At 35.8% G+C, this 19,018-nt stretch overlaps 1 pseudogene; it reads right to left on the reverse strand.

Annotated features, from left to right (window-relative positions):
* Positions 1–505: 505 nt before the first annotated feature.
* Positions 506–8,612, reverse strand: LOC129876762 (pentatricopeptide repeat-containing protein At1g71490-like; annotated as a pseudogene).
* Between the last annotated feature and the right edge of the window lie 10,406 nt (positions 8,613–19,018).

The following is a 19,018-nucleotide window of genomic DNA, read 5'->3' on the forward strand; positions in this document are numbered from 1 at the left end:
ATGCTGCCACAAAATGAGTCTAAACATTATAGCAATAGATGTTGCTTTAAACAAAGTTCATGACATGGAGGTCTTTTGGCAATAGAAGGCATATTACTAATTGATTCTTTGGCCCCCTCCGGACAAAGCATGGGATAGTCTGATCAAGGAGAGGATTTACCATCGATTGTGAAAGACAAAGTGACTCACCATCCATTTGCAACCCCTTTGGAAATCTTACCTGAATGATATTTCTTTCCTGTATTTCAAATATTTCGTACAGTGCCCAATAAATTGATAGGAAATATTGTTCTCAGCCTTTCTTTTTTTTTCCCAGTCGTCCTTGATCGCTAGATAAGCTGATCACAGTTTTGGATTCGTGTACCAAGAACCAGCATATCGTACTAGAAATTTTTGGCAATTACTAAGACATCTTATATTGTCTTGTATCAAGACAAAAAAAAACATCCTCATAAGGAGTAAAAGCACCATCTCCAGCATACCAAGAATGATTTACAACTTACAGTAAGCAAACAGTCAGAAGCCGTTAATGTTATTACATAAGTATCATATAGATTTTGAAAGGATAAGGTGCTCTCATGGCACACAATGTACATTTTTTTCCTTTCAGAGATTATAGATAGAAAAAAGAACAAGCTCAGCTCTTTTTTGTTTTGGAATCATCTATAAGATAATATTAAAAGATGGAAATCAGAGATAAGAATGGTCATCAAACAAACTGACACAAATAAGAAAACTAAGCAAAACGCGAGTTGACAGACAAAGTAACAACTTCTACCAACACACTGGCGCTCTCATTCTCCAGTCAGTGCTTTCCACTCCTCTTTGAAGGTTGTAATTGAACTGTTGTGTTAGCAATGGCACTTCCAAAGGCAACTGACAAATCTGAAAGCGAAACAATAACCAAGTCACTCTTGAACCTGTGCTCTTTTTTGTTTTGGAATCATCTATAAGATTCATATTGAAATTGGAGATCAGAATCGTCATCAAACAAGGTGAAACCAATAAGAATATTAAGCAAAACACCAATTGACAGATAAAGTAACAAATTATACCACTAAAAAGCACTCGTGTTCTCCAGTCTAGGCTTTCCACTTCTATTTGAAGGTTATAACTGCGTTAGCATTTCGCAATGGCGTTTTCTAACATAACTGACGAATCTGATACCAAAACAATAACCAGGTTACTCTTGTCTCTTGATACTGCAGAGAAGATTTAGACAAATTAAAACGCATGAACCCAAAATGTACCTTATCTCCAGTAAGAGTTTGTACACACGCCCTAACCACTTGCCTCCACTTTCCTATTGAAGAAGTTCATTTGCTCAACTTTCCCCTATACAAGGAATTCATCATTTAGGCTACAGTGCTTAATAGGAATGACATCATCATAAATCCAAAAGGGGAAAAGGAAAAGAATATACACTTAAAATAAAAAATAACTAGGAGCATGAAGTGCAAGTCATGTGCCTATATCAACTTTCATGAATTTGCAACAATTATGTTCTACTCAGGCAAGAAATAAACTGTTTTCCCCTTGTTACAGTTAATTGACAATCTCATTTCTAATTACATTAGAGAAAGCCACAGTTTTTTTATATAAAAGTAGCAAGAATCTCATTTATTAATTTAGCTAATAATCGACACCATTATACTAAAAGAAAAGAACCACTTCATGAGGGCATCGGCTGCCTTTTCTCATCCTTATTAGCACTAACATGATATAGAAAGGAAGACAAATAGACTACATTGACGAGACAGAACACAAATAGTAATTAATGACACACCTATAGCTTTGACAAGATGCACAATAACCTTAGCTCCAGCTTGCAAAGTGCCCCCCTGGAATGAAGTCATCACACATGAGAACCCTGTTTATGGAGAAACAAGCCAATTTAATCATTTACTACTATTATCAGGGTATTAATACCTTTAGAAGCTTATATTTTATCAAGACAAATATCAAATCTTAGAGGAGTGGGAAAAATTTCAGAAATAATGTACTCCCTCCGTTACTTTTACTAGTCACGTTTCGCTTCACGAGTGTCCATTTGACTAATCCTCGGACCTAAATTGAATTACATAAATCTAATATTTAAATTTTATATATTCGAAAACTAAAGGAAACATTTCATTTTTTCTGATAAAGAACTATAGGAAACATTTTCTACATACTGCTTTGAACTATATTTCCTTGAGCCGAGGATCTATCCAAAACAACACTCTACCTTTAAGGTAGGGGTAAGGTTTGCATACACTCTACCCTCAGGCCCTACTTTGTGGGATTACATTGGGTATGTTGTCGTTGAAACAATACGAAACATACTATAAGTTGCAAATACTATCTGTAGTATGTATTTATCCTCAGAAAAGTTACGAAATTTTATGTTCCAAATTTAAAAAAATAATAATTAAAGAACGACTCAACGAAAGGTGCTAGTACTTTTATAACCTAATGTTGAATCTTGTTAATTGTAATTCTATATCCATCTTAAAACAAAAGTGAGAAGACTTCCTCTCAAGATCTAAAAAGGCAGTCCTTGATATAAATACTTCATGGCGTTCATCAAAAGAAAATAATTGGAATAGAATAAGTCTTCACCAAGGGATTTAAGAGAGTAAATCAAGAAAAGATGAACAACGAACCTATAAAATTGAATGTAATAAAATGAACAGTAGTATTATTTGGAACAGAATGAATCTGCACCAAGGGATTTATCTTGCCAATGAAAACATATGCTGCAGCGAAAGAACTTAAGCCTACAAAATAAATGAGAAAATACACTTAAGACTTGAACAATTAATGTCATCAGTATTCTGTTTAAAAAGTCTGTGCTCTCTACCTTGAAGATTGAAATAAATTCTCCAAGTTCCCTTACTCTCCAAAACCTGCAACCTGTAAAGAGAAAACATCATCAGTGGTCAAAAAGATCAAGAAAGTCATGCGAGCTTCAGACAGGGGATGAAAAGATAACTATGGCATTGAAAAAATCACAAGTCAAAGTATTTGCTAACTTTTCTTTGCACATGGTTAAAAGAAAGTGCTGATATGCATAAAACAGTCATTTACCTCAACCGTGGCAGAAAAAGCAGAATGTTTGATCAAACTAGCACGTATTCTGCATGAGGGATAGGATATACCTTGCAACAGGAAAGATGAGCAAAGTTCTTATGGAAATAGTCAAAGGACTGGATCAGAGTATCACGTTCCGTTTTCTAAAGGAGTCCTTCACAAAGTTCTTCTTCAGAAGACGAATCCTCTGTAGACAAATGACCAGTGTCTTTCATTTGCCTATTCAGCCCTCCCAGTAGACAATAAATTCCATTACTTTGGCCACTGGAGGTATCTGCAACCAAAAAGGCAGAAAAGCCAGAACCCGTATCAACCCAAGCACATCCTGGAGATTTCCTTACACCGAAATCCCGCATGACGGTCCTCACTTTTGCCAGTTTGTCCCAACGGCCAGCATCCGCATACATATTAGCAATCAACATGTAGTATCCAGGATTATCAGGCCTCAGCCCCAGCAGCTTCTCAGCTGCCCATTCTCCTATCTCAGTATTCCTATGAATCTTACATGCTCCAAGGAGAGTTGCCCACATTTCAGGTGTTGGTTCATAAGGCATCTTTATGATAATTTCCTCTGCCTTTTTAAGTAGACCAACCCTACCAAAAAGGTCAACCATGCAAGAGAAGTGCTCCAGATGAGGACTTATACCATAAGTACTTTGCATCTGTTTAAATAGTTTCTGGCCCTGTATCACAAGGCCTGAATGACTACAGGCTGACAAAGCAGCAACCATGGTCACATGGTCTGGTTTTATATGGAGTTTTATCATCTCATTAAATAGTTCAATTGCTTCTCTTCCTTCACCTTGAATACCATATCCTGCTATCAGCGAGGTGTAGGTAATTGCATCTTTCTTGCTCATCAAATTAAACAGCTTTCTGGCTACAACTACCTTTCCAGATCTTGCATACATATCCACAAGAGCAAATGTTCCTCAAACCCTTCACGCCTTGTAAGATAGCAGTGAAATTCTTTCCCATGTTGTAAATTTGCCACCCTAGCACACAGGGGTAGAATGCCTGCTATAGTGATATAATTTGGCTCAAAACCAGAAAGCAGCATTTCTCGGAAAAGAAAGGAGGTTTCCTCAGACCTGTCCCAATGTGCAAAGCCAGATATGATTGTATTCCAGGTAATTACAGTTTTAAAGCCAACACGCTGAAACAAAATGTATGCCTGCTTAAGTGCCTTGCATCTGGCATACATATTAATTAAAGTGTTTCTTACATTATCAAAATCATCAAGGTGACTTTGAATCACTAAGCCATAAATTTCTTTTCCATTTTTTAACAAACCAGTGTGGGAACATGCGCCCAAACCAATAAGTGTTGCCACAGGTTCTAGCTGAATTCCACAAGTTCTCATTTGAGAGAACAATTTAAGAGTCCCAATAAAGTTACCTGTCTTCAAGCAACCTCCAGCTATGGTGTTCCAAGTAATAATATCCATTTCAGCACCAGCAGCCCTCATTTTATCAAAAAGCTCAAAATCTTTACTCCACATACCTTTGGTAGCATAACCAGAGATCATTGAATTCCAAGAAACTACATCCTTAATTGGCATCCTTTCAAATATATCATGTGCAATATCGACTTCCCCGCATTTCGCATACATAGAAACTAAAGCATTCTGGACAAACAAGTTACCCTCTAGCAAACTAGCATCTATAGATTTGTGAATATCCCGGCCAAAAACAAGATTTAATTGTTCACCACAGGCCTTTAGAACAGATGGATAAGTGAAATCATCGGGTCTTACACCTCTATTCACCATCCCCCTATAGGCAGAGAATGCCTCTTCATTCTGCCCCCTTCTAACATAAGAAGAAATAAGGAGATTCCAAGGGAGAGGGTGCAAAATATTTGAAGTGCCGGCAATTACATGAGCATCATCAAGTAAACCAAAGGTCGTATAGAAGGTAATTATCCTTGGCACCAAATTCCAACTATGTGCAATGCCCAAATTAATAATGTGGGCATGAATTTGTTTCCCTTCGGAGAGTCACTTGCAATTAGTACAACATAATAAAGAGGTGATAATGACTGTATAACAAGATCACAAGGGGTTTGAGAGGAGACATGAGTCAGAATTAGAGAAAAAGTTCTAAAGGCTTTGCATATGTGACCTTGGCCCGCAAAGTCCTTCAAGGTTGTCAGTAGGCAATCCACCATAGATTCATTACTTGCTTTACAAGGCCCTGATATACATTCATGAGCACTACACAGCAAGGACTGGCCACAGTTTCGGGGGTCTGATTCTCTAACACTTCTCCATTTATTAGGTATGAACTTCTGAATTTGGGACAGCGAAAGGTTTCTTGGTAGCACACTGAAGCAGGATCGCATAAACTAAAAATGGTAAAACTATAAGTAGTAATAACAAGATTGTGGACGGGTATCGTCTGCATTTCCCACGCATTTACAACACCAACAAACAGTTTGTAGACAGCTTAAAAAGATTGATTTTTAGCCAATCTACCCCTGCAAAAAGAATATATTATATAAGAGATACAATAATGGCAAAAAAATCCATAATACCCTGCGCGTTTAATTAAAAATAAGATGCAAACCACAAGGAAATAATCATTACACTTTCTAACACATTATATGAACCTGGAAATCATACTGTCCCAATTTTTCTGACACTCTTCTATGTTGGAACATCCAAAAATATTTAACACCAATATATTTCTATACAACTTTCATGACTTTCAAGATTTCAGATTAATTAAATTATTCAAGTTTTAAACTTCCATGTGACAGTTCAACAATCATACAACTGTTCAACAATCATTTCCACATTTTCTTTCAATATCACTAATACAACGTATTACTTAAATAAACATATTACACTTCATGTCCAGTCAAATATCATCTTTGTATATTGGGATGGAGGGAGTAAGACTTATAAACAAAAACAGGTGCTAAGTAGGACTCATAGTTCTCTTGCATTTAGGTAGTGTTAGTTACATAATTCTGGTGTATTTGTAAAATAAATGAAGGCAAGAAGAAAAAACTCATAATTTCCATCAAAATCACCCAAAAAAAGATTCACTTCACTACCAGTTGACCAACAAACCGCCAAATAAACAGTAACAAAAGAAAACCTACATAAAATTTTCACATTTTAAATATTTCTACAATCACGCAGAATGTACTTGAATCTGGAGAAGTTAATCTGATGTTCAAGATAATATGGTATTCACACATATTGACCAAGAATTGGTCATAAGAAACCTCAGCAGCTAAATGGGAAGATTAAGGGTGGGTTTGGAAAATGTTATCCAATTTTCTCATGTTTGGTTGGTCAAAATGTTTTGGAAAACATTTTCTCTAGGAATACAAGTTCCTTAAAAATGAGAAAAATATCTTCCCTGATGAAAATAGGGAAAACAAATTCACTAAGTGACATGTCAAGTTAATTGTCTCCTCCCCACCCACCAATGCCCCCAACCCCGTCACACGGTCACACCAAACCCCCACTCCCCATCCCACCTCATCCCACCCGCATAGTTTTTTATTAGATTATATATAGTTGATCTTGGAATAATATATATTTCTTTGCATTCTTACCAAACACTAGAAAATAAGTAACAAATCCACTTGTTTTTCAAGAAAACATTTTCCATGGAAAAACAGTTTCCTTCATAGCAAACACACAGAGATATAGAGAGAATATATGTATCACATCAAAAGGCTCCGGCCACAGCGCTATCCGGTGAGGAGAAGGGGAAATAGTGGTCGTGAAGATTGGAGGAGGAGACAGGAACCCTTTTTAGGGGGTTGGAGAAGGGGTTTTGACAACTTTTGTCCTTTGGACCTTAGAATATCTTTTACTAGTCAATTTGTCCACCCTTCACACGATCATAAAATAGTGTTGATGCATACTGATCTATGCAGATACCATGAAGAGAAGTATTGAATACATAAAATACATAAAGACAACATAGATCCCTCTTGATTTAGATCATGTTCAGTCATACATTCTTTGGTTGGAAACTCATAGCAATGAAGATAGAAACATAGTCAAGTTTGTGACAATGATTCAACCTAAAAAGAACTAGGATTATAAGTATATGAAACTTTAGAAAAGCAGAACACAGAGACAAACAGAACACATGAGTAATTTTTTTTGCATCTGTTATAATCGTTCCTCAAGTCTTAAAAGTACTAGTGAACACTCTAACCCTTGCTTATCATGAGTTGGTTCAACAAAATTAAATTCCAACACACCTGGTATCAAAATATTGAACGGCAATAAGTACTTTAACAGGCAAGAATTACTATGTATGTAAGTATGTATGTATGTGTATATGTGTGTGTGTGTATATATAGAGAGATAGATAGATAGATAAATTGCTATTACATCTCACAGTGATTAAGAATTGTATTTACGTCCAACTTAAACAATATCAGAGTATGCAGCTCACAACAAAAGAACTTCGTTGTTTCAGTTGAAATTTAATGTAGATATGCATATATCCATCCCTACTTCAGATGTCACTTATCACACTTGAAATTGAGGTCATTAAGATTGAACTTGATTCCTTAAAAAGATAGCATAAACAAAGAACTACCCGGAAAAGCTTCAGTAATTTATTTGACACACAATGTACTAAGCACCATTTTCTTTCTTTCTGAGATTTTAGATAGAAAATAGAACAAGTAAAGCTCTTTTTTGTTTCGAAATAATCTATAAAATATTACTCACTCAGTTTCAATTTGTTTGCATTGCTTTCCTTTTTAGTCCAAAAGCACGTAACTAACTTTCCACATGGCATGTTAGATTAAAACACATTTTGGTATATTATACGTATCTTTTAGTTTAAGACCACAAAATTCAATAATTTTCTTTAATTTCTTAAACCTCTTGATAAGTCAAAACAAGACAAACAAACGTAGTATTTAAAAATCAAAATCAGAGACCAGAATGGTTATCAAATGAACTGAAGCCATGAAATTTTTTCACTTTTTTCAGAGTTGAACTAGAAAACATGTTTGGTCATAAAATTTTGTAATTCAACTTGAAGTTGCATTCCAAATTTTCAAGAATTTGAAAAACAACAAGAAGTTTTAATCTTTTTAACTCCAAATTACTCACAAAAAAAGTCAAAAACAACTGCAATTTGTATTCATGGCCAAATATAAATCCAATTTTCAAATATCATTTTTCACTTTAAAAATAAAAACTATTTTTTTTCAAATTTTACAATGAAATATGGTCAAATGCCCACTAAAATAATTCAGCAAAACACCAATTGACGGAAAAACTAACAAGTTTTACAGTCACTGCTTTGAACTCCTATTTGAAGGTTTACCATTGCGTTGGCAACTACATTTCTCCAACTGAACCAACAAATTTGGGGATAAAATGGGTAATACCTAGCTCTACTCTACGGCTTCTGAACAGCTGGTGGAGTGTAGGGTACAGAGGAGGGGAGGAGGATTATCCTGCTTGCATCTGGTGGAGTGTGTGGAAAGAAAGGAATTCCAGATTTTTTGAACGCACTAGCAGTTCTATCCATAAAATTAGGATAAATTGTTGGTGAAGTTATTCTTCGCCAAGTTATTTTCTCCGTATCATAATTTTTTTTAAGTTTTGGTAATGTTTCAAAAAAATATTATTTTGTATCTGTAAGTTTTAAAAATTATTAAAATTAACCATAAGTTTGTGTTATCATTTTATAATTAATATATTTCGTTAAAAAAATAAAACTTATAATATAATTGATAACAATCAACAACAACAAAATAATAATATGGACAAGAATAATATATTAATCGGATTAAAAATAAATTATTATTTTTTCCAATTTTCTCACTCAAACTATTCTTTTTCGGGGAGATAATAATAAACTATTCTTTAAAATCTTTCCACATTGTATTAACAATTTCTTCTCGACAAGCTTTCATTTCTAGATCATAATAAGTTGGTAGATATATATTTAGTTAGAATTAATAAATAATGGGTATTTTTATAAAATATAAAAGTTTGGGATAATTTTTAAATTTTTAAAACTTCCCAAGTTACCAAGTTCTTGAAAATTTTGTCAAATATATTTGCCAAGTAATGATAAATTATATGGACAAATATTAATTTCCAAGATTTTTTCAATTTTTTCCAAAAACTACTTAGAGCCAAATGCTTACAAAATATACGGAAGGAAGTAGATAACTTAGTTGACTTAATTGGCAATGCATAAGAATATAGATTTTTGAACAGTAGTCCTTTGTACCTTTTGGTTTGTTTTTGTAAAGATCTAAACTAAGCACCTTTTTTGGGTGTCAGGGTGTCTAAATTTTGTTTAATAAAAATACAATTGTTACCCTCCTTAAAAAAAGCAAAAACTAAAGGAAACATTGTTGTTTAGTTGATTCAATGTTTACAAGCATATTAACATTTCGTAGTGCTTTCTTGTATTGAGGATAAAAAATCTACAAAATATTCAAAATATTCTGAAATATCCAATGTCGCCTGCGACAATCCTAACATCCAGGGATCACATTTCAAACTTTTGGAGAGGATTTTTTTCCTTTCTCCAAACTCCAAGACATCATCTTTCAGCCTGCTTGGAGAAGCATTTATTCTTCCAAGGAATACCACTAAACAGACATACTCCAAGGGCTTCAAATGGGACAAATCAACACACCATCTGGCGTCTTCTAAACTAACCTACTTTCCCAATCAATCTTATTATTTTTATTTTACACAATCTTTCGAATTGTGACTTGTTTTTTTTGGTGTCGTAGGAGAGGGATTGACCTTTCTAACGCATATTCAGTCGTACCGGCGTCATTTGACGACTCAGTGCATGGAGCATGGTTGAGATCAATGTGAAAATAAGAATGCTGAATCCACATTCTTTGGAAACAAAAGACCCCAGGCCAAATATAAAACGATCTCGGGGACAACCAATTTGAGCTTATCGAGGAGATGAAAAAGGAAGCGGGAGCAAACTGTGCACGCTAAGAGAAGAGGAGAGATGTTCGCAATTACTACCACAAGAAAGCCGCTTTCAATTCGCCTCTGACCGTCAAATGATATGTGAATAACCTGTCCTACTCTCTTTGAAAGAAGGGGCGCTTCCGGTTCTGTCGGTGCTTGAAAGAATTTATTCTTCTCCAAGTGGATTGGTAACAGGTCGGCACGAAGTGATTCTTCATGCTCAAACATGAGCCGATCGCTCTTTAGGGACGGTTTATAGATCATAAAACCCCTCCCTCCGAGAGCTAATGAAAAAAGATATAAACTCAGACATAGTGAATATTAAAACATAATTTTGAAATATTTATTGAAAAAATGAGTTGAGTTGTTCTTTGTAGTACACCAGCAAGTATAAACACAACATTCATATTTTCACAAGATATAAGGTGTACCTAATGCTTCATACTTATCTAGAAAAATTTCAGTGATCAAAGTTACCCGTATTATCACCACTGTTGTGACAGCCACAATAGTTATGAATACTCATTTTATAGATAAGTACAAAATCTTAGAACTTATAAATAGAATAGATAAAGTAATCAAATAGCCCTAAAATCTATACACTTATATGAGTTTTCTAACAATCAAGGATGTATTCATTGAATCATTATGTGAATGATAAGTAAAATTTATTATATCAGGTCATTAAAATCAACTCAACCCAACTAGTGTGATAAGATTCTCTCTCTAAATTTCACAATTTCTCCTCAAGTGCTACTTTTTGAGTTCTTCAGCAGAGAGAGACCAAAAATTTCAAACACAAAAACAGAGAAAAAGAGAGATAGCATAAATTAAAGTTTAAAGTTCGAAACAAAGATGAATTAAAAGCGAGAGCACACAGATTAAGCAAAAACACTCATGCTGCACTTGGAGGAAAATGTATAGTAGTACTACAATTCTCATTTTAGCTTTAAAAATTGGTCCATTTTGTGCATTTATGATTCCTCATAACCAAAGTAAATGCCTTAAAATTAGAGGCAAATACACCTATTTAGTTATGGATGGGTCACTACTTCAAAAGAGTATCAAGATAAGAAATTCTGATTCTTAGAGTTGAACATTATAAATACATATCGACTAACAAAAGATGTTACACAATTACACCATATTTATCATTCGAGTACAAGTATGAAACCTAAATATTTAGTTCTATGAAAAAAAATAAAACTTCAGATCTACCGTTTGATTAGTTATACATGCACTGAAGGTCGGGTATATAGCTCTTAAGATCAATTTCACCAAAGTTGATCAAGTAAATGAATGGTTGGTAACGGTGCAAAACACCCAAATCTCCAACATCTATTATTCAATTTAACATGCAGTCCATTTTTAGCTTATTTTTCATAGCATATAATGAATATCATTCAGAGAAACACACAGCTCAAAATATCATTCATGATTTAAAATGTCAAAACAAAGTTTAGAAAATTACCTATTACAGACAAAGCATAATTCCTTTTTCCCTCTCGAGAAACACTTACTTTCAATGACCTGTTATACATTCAATTTGTGCAAAAATTTTGTTTCTTTCAAAAGGGAAAAAATATGTTTGGTACTGTCATGTATGATGATAAAAATTTATTACATTTAAGAGGAAAAAACTTAACTACTTGATTGACCAGAGTCGCACTACAAGCGGACCTCAAGATTCCCTAGCACGTGACAATTTTCAAGTTTACACAATTCAATTATCTGATCCATATGTGAAGTAGAAGTTCAATTGAATTATCATAACATCGTTCAATATCATACAAGTCCGTCCTTAATGCATCTGCATTTGAAGCCAGTATGCCTTAGGTACAAAATACTAATGCAGGACTCTGAACTTTTTCTTTTGCTGGTACTCTTAAGGGTAAGCAGCAAAATCAAACAGTATTTCATCAGAAATTTGAGTTTAGATGAAATATATGAGATTAATTTAGCGGCACATAACAGTTAGCAAAGTTATTGATGCAACAACCACCATAAATCAAAAAAGAACTTTTGACTTACAGGATGTGCACAGTAACTACCACCCAAAAAATGAAACAAGAAAACATCAAGATTAAAATATATTTAGAGAACACATGGAGTGTGCAGCAACAAAAGTAATTATCAACTGTGCTTTGCAGCAGATACTTAAGAGCATTATCCCAAATGATGGCCTAACCAATACAGACCAAAGACATGAACTATAGAGAGCTCAACTATATGCAGTGAATTGAGATGGTGGCTAGAGAAGTAATTTGTTGCAATCTCACTATAACTAAGGGGAAGTTTTACTCCTTAAAGTCATCTCTCAATTATTAGGTATGTCCACATATGTAACCAAAATATTTCGTTAGCATGACCATTTTTGCTAATTTTAAGCATGATTTTAATCTTTCAAGTTGAACATTTTTATCTTTGTATTCATCTTGATCTAGGCATACTGATGTGTGTTAATACCTTTTCAAATCTACCGTAAGGCCTCCTGTCACAACGGATGATCCCTTAAGGAAAAAACAAAGATTTATCGTGAAAGATTTCACTCTCATCCCTTATCCTTACTAACATAGAAATAACTTGAAAGAATTTTCTTCAAGTGTAAGTGTTTAAAGATTATTTCTTGTACAAAATAAAGCCTAAATGGGCATAAAGTCACTAATACCAGAAAAGGCATAAAGTGATGTTGTCCTTTTTATCCCAAAAAAATAAATCAATTGATGAAATGATGCACGAAAAGCTACAGAAATTACTAAGTGTTGTTTTCGTCTTTGAAAAATTCTAATAACCAGCTTAGTAAAACTCCTTCATCAAGTTTCAACCAAAACAAAAGCTGAAAATGATAGATATAAACGACAAACACGTGACTCATTCTAAGCTTCATTTCTAAAGCAAAGCAAAGGGCAAGTATCTAATCTTCCAACGCATTCCACATGTTTATTATCGACAAATCCACCTCAAACTTTGACTTCTTTGTAAAAAAAAAATTTAGTTGTTCATATCTCACTCTCACTCTCAATTACCGTGCTGCTTTTCAGCTTGCTCTTTTTTTTACTCTCAGCCCTTAAATATATTCTTCTTAGCAGAAGTAGGAGTTAATGGGTACCATTGTTTCTAGTTTTTGAGGAATAAAGATAAAACACAAAGTTAGCTTCTCTGCTTCAAGATCTATCATATTCGTTTTTTGTGTTTCCCGGATAAGTACTCAAGTGACATCCCCATTTCATTTGAGGTTGTGTGTTAGGGGAAAAAAGGGGAGGTATCACATTTAAATTCAAAGGCAGTGAAAATTTTCTTTTTCCCTGAAAGTTTTTATTGCATAGTAAGAGTTATGCCAATACTAGAGCTCACATACACTAAAATTTTCGCCTTTATTCTTTCTTCCATCTGAAAGTCAGGTGCACGCAACTCTGTTTATTTAATTTCAATCATATACCTAACAACATTTCATCTAAAATTCTAGTCATATTTGAAGGAAAAATAAGTGAAAATTGACCAAGGATCTAATTGACTAAGAATAGAGCAGACATAACCTAGTTTAAGACCTTTTTATAAGTAAAGTCACTTTAGTAAAGGACCTTGTCCTCAAGAAACCTAAAAAAATGCGCGGGGTCCAGAGAAGGGCCTGACCAAGGGTCTATTGTACGCAGCCTTACCTTATATTTCTGTCAGAGGTTGTTTTCAAGTAATTTTTTCATTAGCTTCACGTAACATCACAAATTTGTTTTTTTAAAGAGAAATAGGTTGGCACCTTCATCCCAGCCATGATGTACCAAGCATTTCTGTTACCCAAAAGGTTGTGGAGATTGGTAGATCATAAATTTGTCCTACAGAGTAACAAATGGCTAATTTTAGTCCTAGAATAAAGGTGGAGGTCGCGAATTAGGGTTGAAGGCTAGCAGAGGTAGAATGGTATCTTGTCATTTGTCGATTTAGGGTGGTCGTAGGTCTAGACGTGCCATTAGAGTTGCGGTGTTTTATTTTGATTACCATATTACATTTTTATCGTTATTGTCCTTGTGTTTGTAAAACTTGCATCGTTTTTTTATCAATATGCTCTCTCTATCTCTATGTCTATATATATGTATTTATTTACTTATTTATTTTTACTTATACCAGGGAATGTGTCTTTTGAGCCGAGGGTATTTCGAAAACAGTTTCTCTATCTCTATGAGGTAGTAGTAAGGTCTGCGTACACCCTACCCTCCCCAGACATCACTGGATATGTTATTGTTAGTCATAGAATAAAGGTAGATCCCACATAAAAATAAAAATAAAAAGTAAAGAAGACCTTCTGGCACACATGTGTGCACGGAAATCTCGATAGGTAAGACATCGGAAAAATAAGGGAAACACATTTTTTTCTGAAGAAAGTTTCTACCTTGTTAACATCAGATGAGGTAATCGTCTTTGAAAAAAAGTGAAACTTCTAGTTCTGTTAGTTCCCAAAATGAAAATCATAAATGTGTTATGTAAGGAAGTACTGGAACATGTTAGCACATTACACAAATATATATTGGACTCGGTATTTATAGTCTCCACTACATCTACAGCAAATTTGGACTAGTTGAAACTCTTAAAATCGGCGCTACATATAAAGTAATGTTAAACTGTAATCTGAGAAAGGCTGGAAAAAAATAATCTGAATGGCTTCAATTTTCATTAATAAACTTAGCCATAAATGAGTCATCTCCACAATAAAAGACACAAATCTACTCAAGAATTCAAAACAAATAACCTATTTATTTATTTACAATAACATATTGACAACAAATGATTATTGTTTTTAATTCAGCAAAAGATATTTGTTACTATATCCAATACTATTTGTCAGCTCTAGTAAATCACTGATAAACAAATTTCAGTAACTGAAGAAGCAATATAAGCAGCTGAATTAGTAGGTAAATCAGTTGGCTAGTAACAAAAACCCAGACTGAAATAAAATTTGTGGACGCTATTACTCCAAAAAATGAGTTGGGCATACCATCAAACACCTTGGACGCATAGTTCATTTCATTAATTATTACTATTAATAATATTCAGATTATAAAAAATTAAAGAAGAATAGAGGGAGAGAAGATGAGAGAACTGGACCGATAAATTGGTACATCTTCTACTTCTACATTTTATTTCTTCACGTATATTAGAAAAATATTTACTATTTATAACAAACAAAAAAATTATTGCAACTTATAATGTATTTATAATATAATTTTAATAAATATTTATCACACAGTTTAATACAATACATGCATAATTCACTTTTAATAAATGACAGATTTATCATAGTATTGCTATATATTATTATAGATGATAATAAATAAAAAATATCCCTAAATTCAGTATTTTTTTATTAAAAAGTACTCACATAAATATTTTTTCCCTTAGAAAACCATTCTTTCATCTTATGGTCTAAAAATATTCTCCAATTTTATTTTTAGTTCAAAAATATTCATCCTTCCATTTTTTGATCTAAAAAATATACTCAGTCCAAATTTAATTAAACGTTACTAATTAATTAACTCTTTTATTTATTCTAAAAAATATTTTTTTATTTATTCAAATTTTTAATATTAATTCTTCCCAGAATATTTAAATATAACATAAAAATAAAATAAAGAGTTTATTGTATAAAAATGAAGAATTAAATTCTTATTCTTATTTTTAAAACAATACAATAATTTTTATTGGGAATTGTAAAAGGTTATCAAACTAATTTTATAGCATAATGTCACGGACTTAGACTTCAACTAAGACTTCCGTGCGGCACTTGACAACTTACTCACGAATCTTTCACGATCTTGCAAGCTCAAGTAAGCCTTTAAGACTAGATCGCTAAGGGAACGATATATAGTAAGAAAGACAATAGAGCTTTTATGAAGAAGGCTTTTGTATTACTTTGGAAGAATGCTTGATTGTTTGATCTTCTACAAATGAATGCCCCCTCTATTTATACTACTCCTAAGGGGCCTAAGTGTAAATAAAATTTACTATACAAGTCCTTCCATATTTACAAAGAAGCCCCTACTCTAGAACTCTCCACACACTCTAGAGAATTCCAAGTCTTTCAAGACTTCTCTACAAGCTTCTATAAGAATCTAGAGTCTTCCACTAACCTCTCCAAGACTCTAGGTTCTTCTACCTTCTTCAAGAATTCTCTTGGACATTCTAGAGTCTTCTATTAACCTCTCCAAGACTCTAGATCTTTCCCTCATCTTCATGATCAAGTGGCGGGTCATGACACTCTCCCCCACCTGATATGGCGATGACCTCGGCGCACTGCTGCTACAAAAGCCTCCAGACTTAGCCTTGAAACTGCCACAAGTCTTCATGCCATTCTTATGTGGCCTCTTCTAGAGATTGTCCCTTCTAGTGGACGAGGAAAATGACAGTGGCATGTTGTCCCTATTCTTGCTTGGTTCAGTCAACACTGGCCTCCGTTCTTTCTGGCACTTTAGAGGCAAGTGTCTTGGCAACTTCTTCGGTATCACGCCCTTCTTCATGCAAGGTGGCAATGCCTCTCTAGCACCATTGTCTTCACTCAAACTCGCAATGGTGTCTATGAACGTCGGTACTCCCTCCTCTAGGCCTTTCTCAAGCTGCATGGCCAAAAGTTGGGTTGGTCCTTCCATCTTCGGCACCTTGACTAGGGGCACCATACATGATCCCTCTTGCTCCATAACCACGAGTTGTTGGAGGTAGGGGTCGATCACCGTATGGCATCGCTGGAAGAACTCCTGCCCAAGGACGATATCAAAGATATCTAAGGGAGCGACGGTAAAGTTGGTCTTACCTCGCCACTTGCCCAATGTGATGTCTACTCTTTGAGCGACTCCGCACACAGGTGTAAGGGGTGCATTAACCGTCCTGAGGCAGGCGTCACTTGGACTGTAACTTAGCCCCAACTTCATAGCTGCTGACTTGGTCATTATGTTGGCCTCTGCACCTGTGTCAACCATTGCACGAGCGGGTCGTCCATTGATCATGATGTCTACATATTGTGCGCCGTACTCCTTCGGCTTTCCTGATTGCTTTGCGATAGCTCCGCATAGTCCAATCAGGCCCAATTGCGTTGTGTCTGAACCTTGCTCTTGCCCTTGTGCATCTTTCCCCTTCCATTCCCGTAGGATGGCACCAAGGTTCTTCAGTTCAGGACACCTTGCATAGCCATGTGGCCCTCCGCATATGTAGCATCCATTCCCCTTCGCATTCTGTGCCTTTCTGTCGGCATCGCCTTGTCGTCCAGCCTTCTTACCATCGGACTTATAGTAGTCGTAGTTTTTGGGATGAGGTTGTTTCTCTTCACAATCTCCCCCACCTTGGTCATGACTACCTCTCGTCTCATCTCCTCTTCCTCGGTGCTTGTCATGCCTGAAGTCTGTCAAAGCTTCGGCTTGTGTGATGGTTTCATCGATGGTGCTGACTTGGCGACGCTCCAACTCTGTCTTGGACCAACTCTGTAGTCCATCCATGAAGTGGAAGAGCATGTCTTCATCCGTGAGGTTGTGAATCTGAAGTGTGAGAGTAGTGAACTCCTTCACATAGGCTCGTATGCTACCCGTTTGCTTCAATTCCCGAAACTTGCGTTTGGCCTCATAGATGACATTGTTGGGGAAGAAGGCCTTCTTGAACTCATTCCGGAACTGCTCCCAGGTGTTGATTGTGCAAAGACCCTTCCCTATCTCAGACTCCTTGCGCTTCCACCACAACATGGCCATCTCCGAGAGATATAGCACGGCCGTGTTGATTCTCGTCTCGTCACTCTTCACTTTGTTACACTTGAAGTAATTCTCCAAGTGCCAAAGGAAGTTCTCCACCTCTTGTGCCTCACGGGCACCTTTGAACATAGGTGGCTTGGGAGCATCAATCTTGGCCTCCCTGTCCGCGCTGGACGTCACGCATCTTCCCTCTTCCACATCTCCCTTGAGTGCTGCCATCTCGGCCTTCATGGTCTCCATCATGCTTAGCGCTTCCATGAGCCGACACTCCAAGGAAGTGATCACCTCCTTCATCTCGTACTCGGCAGCCTTGCGCACCTCCAACTCCTTCCGGATGTTGTCGTTCTCCTCAAGGGTGAACTCCTCCAGAGACTTGAACTTGCCGTCGACCTTGTTCAAGCGCTTGCCTAATATCTTCACTGCTTGCCGGGCAGCATCTACCCTTGCAATCCACTCCATGCCAGGCGTGACGTTCATGGGCTCCTCGCCTCGCTCATCGTCACTCACCTCAGTGGCCGAGGGTGAGTAGGATGTTAGGGCCTCGCTTGGTGTAGGCTCGAGCGGCACCTCCTCATTTCTCTTAGAGTTTTTCTTTCCCTTGCGGTGCTTCCTTCCAACATCTTGCTTGACGCTGGTGGCGGTGGTGGCGTTGATGTCTCCCTCACTTGCCATATCCCTTAGTAGAACCTTGCTCTGATACCACGTTGTCACGGACTTAGACTTCAACTAAGACTTCCGTGCGGCACTTGACAACTTACTCACGAATCTTTCACGATCTTGCAAGCTCAAGTAAGCCTTTAAGACTAGATCGCTAAGGGAACGATATATAGTAAGAAAGACAATAGAGCTTTTATGAAGAAGGCTTTTGTATTACTTTGGAAGAATGCTTGATTGTTTGATCTTCTACAAATGAATGCCCCCTCTATTTATACTACTCCTAAGGGGCCTAAGTGTAAATAAAATTTACTATACAAGTCCTTCCATATTTACAAAGAAGCCCCTACTCTAGAACTCTCCACACACTCTAGAGAATTCCAAGTCTTTCAAGACTTCTCTACAAGCTTCTATAAGAATCTAGAGTCTTCCACTAACCTCTCCAAGACTCTAGGTTCTTCTACCTTCTTCAAGAATTCTCTTGGACATTCTAGAGTCTTCTATTAACTTCTCCAAGACTCTAGATCTTTCCCCCATCTTCATGATCAAGTGGCGGGTCATGACAATAAACTGATAACTTTTTAGTACATTATCGTGCAAACTCTCATAGGTGAATGTAAAAATGATT

Source organism: Solanum dulcamara, chromosome 12 (genome assembly GCF_947179165.1).
Source record: "Solanum dulcamara chromosome 12, daSolDulc1.2, whole genome shotgun sequence".
Classification (NCBI taxonomy): Eukaryota; Viridiplantae; Streptophyta; class Magnoliopsida; order Solanales; family Solanaceae; genus Solanum; species Solanum dulcamara.